The following is a 4,272-nucleotide window of genomic DNA, read 5'->3' on the forward strand; positions in this document are numbered from 1 at the left end:
ATCAAACCCAGGGGAACTTACCACATCCCCAACCCTTTATATTTCGAGACATGATCTCACTAAATTGCTGAGGCTTGTCTCAAATTTTTAATCCTTCTGCCTCAGCCTTTCAAGTTGCTGGGATCCCAGATGTGCACCACAGCTCCCAGCTAGTTGTTTAATTTCTTAAAATTAGCTCATGTGCTTGTTGATAAATTTTTCACTCTTTGTTCTGCAGGAATTTTCTAACAATATTTGTCAATGTAAAGTAAAAGTTGGGTTTCAAAATTAGTTCATCTCCTTCCCTGCCTCACTAAAAGCAGTAAGTAGGAAAACCCTAAGAGTGAATGGCCTCAGGGGGACACAGGTGATAATGATGCATTGCCCAGGAACATTCCTCAGTCTTTCAGACAGGACATGTAAGGTCCTTGCCTTGAGGACAATCACTGTCAATCCATTAACCTATAGGAAACTAATTTTAAAAAATATTATATATAATATTATATGTAATTCTTATGTTTTATGCACTAATATATAATATTGTATGTATATAATTCTTGTGTTTTTATGTACTAATCTCAATGATCCTTCTTATATCCTTGTTAGGAAACACAAATCTCACTTTGTACGCCACTAATCTGTGTGCGAGGCACCAGTACCTTGGATTAGGTTGAAAGTAGCTGCGGTAAGACCAGGTATTACTGTTACGGGGAATGATACTGGAGACAACAATCCATGTACTAAGTGCGCTTATTCCTATTGATTGTGACAGCTTCTAGAACTTTTCATTCTTCAGATTTTTTAAAACATTCATTTTTCCAAAAGAAAAAATATTAATATTGATGTTGATATTTCAGTATCATGTTTAATATTTTAGTGTTATTTAACTTTTTTGGAAATAGTACTTTAACATTGAAAAAGTTTAGTTCCTGAAAAAAAAAAAAACTCTAATTACTCATTTTCATTATTCCATTTCTCTTTTTCAGTATTCTCATTTCTCTTTCATTGTTCTCACTTCCCCACTTAATCTACCTACAAACTATTCAATAAGCTTAGATATTTCTTTGCAATTCTGCCTCTACATTAAATTCCACTAAGGATGTGCTTTCAAAATGCTGTTTTAAAGTTATTTGAAATATTTTTGTTCCTGCATTCATTTTCCATACTACTCCCAGAAATAATTTTTGTTGTTTTTGAATTCATTATTCCAGTTTTCTTTTTGCAAATAAAAACAAGTAGTATTACAAACATACATGATTTATATGTCTTTTTCCCCTGATTTTTCTAACAAGGCAGCATACTAGTTATATTTTTGTGTACTATTCTTGTTTATTTAGCAATATATCCTGGGAGAACACTATTAGAGAATTTTTTCTCCTCTGCATTTCAACTGCATAGTGTCTATGGACTGAATATATCTCCACAAAATTCATCTACTGAAGTCCTGACCCTCTGGTGTTACAGTAATGGTAGGTAAGGTCTTTGGAAGGTAATTAGGTCATTCAGGTGGAGCCCTCATGAATGGGATTATTATCCTTATAAATGAGGCCTCAGAGAGCTAGCTCATACCCTTTACGCCATGTAAGGATGGGCAGCCTGCAACCCTGAAGGGGGCCCTCACCAGAACCTGACCATGCTGGCACCCTGACCTCAGACTTACAGCTCCCAGCTTTGTGGGCAAACCACCCAGTCTATGGTACTTTGTTATTAGTAATCCAAACGGACTAAGGCAGTAGTATTCCTTTATGTGAATGTATGATGTAGCTAGCCTCTTTCTGATGGACTTTGAAGCTATATCTGCCTTTTGCTATTTAAAATGCTGTAATGCTAAACATTGTGCAAAAGAATATTTCATATTTTTCCAGTTTATCTCTGAAAAGAATTTATAGAAGATGAATTGCTAGGTCAAAGGGTAAATGAATATGTAATTTTTAAAGATACTGACAAATTTTGGGATTTATAGAATTTTCACAGATTTTTAAAAATTTTTAGGATAAAGTGGGTATGTTAGCTTTCTATCTCTGTGACAAAATACATGAGAAAATCAACTCAAAAGAGGAGAGATTTATGAGATTTATTTTGGCTCAGGTTTCAGAGATTTCATTCAATTCATGAGAACTTGAATCCATTGCTGTGGACTTTCAGTGAGCTAAAACATCATGAGTTACTATCCAGGAGTCTTGGGTTCATTGTCTCTGCTAAGCAAAGAATTAAAGAACAGGACACGGAGATAGCAAGCAGAGATTTTATTGCAAGCGATAGCAACAGACTTCTGCAAGAGAAGGAGCCTTGGAGCTAGGAGTCCATTAGAGAAGTTTTGGATTGTTCTTTTTATGGTCTCTAGAATGCCTCTTTTTTTTTAAATGTTCTCTCCTGTCTTTGCTCTCCTCTTTATTGTTCATTGGTGTTCCCTGTTCCCTGTGTCCATACATCTACTTTAGTTTGTCCATTGGATCCCCTACTTAGATGCACCAAGTATGGTAGTGTCTATCTGATTGAGTCCCCCAATAGTGTTCATGAGTACTTTTGTCAATTGGAATGTTTCCTCATGGGTGGATCTTCTCCATATTCCTTTGGTCTGGACCTGTCTCTTACTTCCTCTCTCACCATCTTGCCCTTGATGCCTTTTCCCTTTTACATCTCTCTCAATGGCAGGGAGGGTATGTGAAGCAAAGCTACTCACCTCAGGTGGCTAAGAAAGAGAGAGAAAATGAGAGATGGGAGGGTGTCCAGGGACAAAAATACAGCTTCCAAGAGCAAACCCCCAATCATCAACTAGATCTCACTGCCCAACATTTCCATCCCCTCCCAATAGCCCATCAGGCTATGAATTTATCTATGGATTATCCCACTGACAGGTCAGAGCTTCCATGATCCAATCACCACCTCTGAGCATTGCTGCATCGGGAACCAAACTTTCCAAACCTGACTCCTTTGGGGAATTTTTTATATTCAACCATAATATTAGGGTTAAAGTGTTTGGGGGCACTTTCTATTTTCAGAAAAAAATGTTTCTGAGATAGATAATAATTAATGAAATTGCTTAATGAGTTATGTAGAAATTTATAGAATCAATTACTGTCTGCACTCAAGTTTAGTAAAAATTCACATGTTCTTTCAAAAGTTGGCATGTTCCTTTTAATTAATAGACTTTCCATGAGGGGAACATGTCAAAACCTCACTGGTTTTCCCTCAAGGGGAAAGAATTGGGGTCAAAGGGATTTGATATGAATGGGGGCCACCTCTCTAGTTTGCTACAATGGGACCAGTCACTCCCATAGCATGTAAGCATAGAGAAGAAGGGAGCCAGTGCTGTGCTCACAAGGGCATCATCCGCTGTATCCAGGAAAGTTATTTTGCTTTGTCAGGATGTGTTTGCTTCTCATGAGGGCAGTGGCCATAGCTCTTACTGGTGGTTGGACAGACTTCAGGAAACTATTGCCAGTCATGCCCCATTCCTTTACCTTTAAATGTATGCAATATTAGAAGGATGAGATTTTAAGTCAGGATGAGTCGGTGAGACTTTGCAAACCACACACACACACACACACACGCACACGCACACGCACACGCACATACATCAATTAATGGAAGCCTACCACTACCTCTGCAGATAGATGGAATGTCTCATATATGAGGCTGGGAAACTGGAGAATTGAAATAGGAGGAAGTGATTCAAATAAAGGAGGACTAGCAAGAGAAAAAAGAAGCTGAGAGAGAACTAAAGGGCTGGGGTGGGAGAACCTCATTGAAAACTCTAAGTTAGGCTTTCTCATCTTGTAAACAGAAGAAATTTAAATAAAGTCCTAGTTCTGTTACATCTCAATGGATTAGTCTGTGAGATCTACCATCTCAGCAAAGAGGTGACCCACCTTGGGAATCACCAAATGATTAGTGGCCCAAGAAGTTTCTTTTCATGCAGTGATGCCTACAGCATCTCTATGGGAAATCATGAAGATAATCATGGTCAACTACAGTAATTTTACCCCAGAACATCTTAATACATTGTTCTTTTCCTCTCTCTTCATGAAAAACATTTTTTTGACACTTCAAAATATTTTCTCCAATTTAGTGGGGAAAAAGGGGGGGAAGAAGAAGAGTGGGAGGTGAAAAAACAAAAGAGAAAGAAAAACAGAAAACTTGGTGTATTGCAGTGATGCTCTGAAGGTATAATCATTATTGCTTTAGAAAAAGAGGTCATTTCTTACCCAAATAATCATATCATCTGGTTCTGAGTTTATTTTAAAACCACTGAAAAAGAAAGCAATTAGATATACTTCAAAAAACAAAAAA

This window comes from Marmota monax, unplaced genomic scaffold, assembly GCF_021218885.2.
Source record: "Marmota monax isolate L192 unplaced genomic scaffold, Marmota_monax_Labrador192_F-V1.1 WCK01_AAM20220418_F8-fsc00063, whole genome shotgun sequence".
Lineage (NCBI taxonomy): Eukaryota > Metazoa > Chordata > Mammalia > Rodentia > Sciuridae > Marmota > Marmota monax.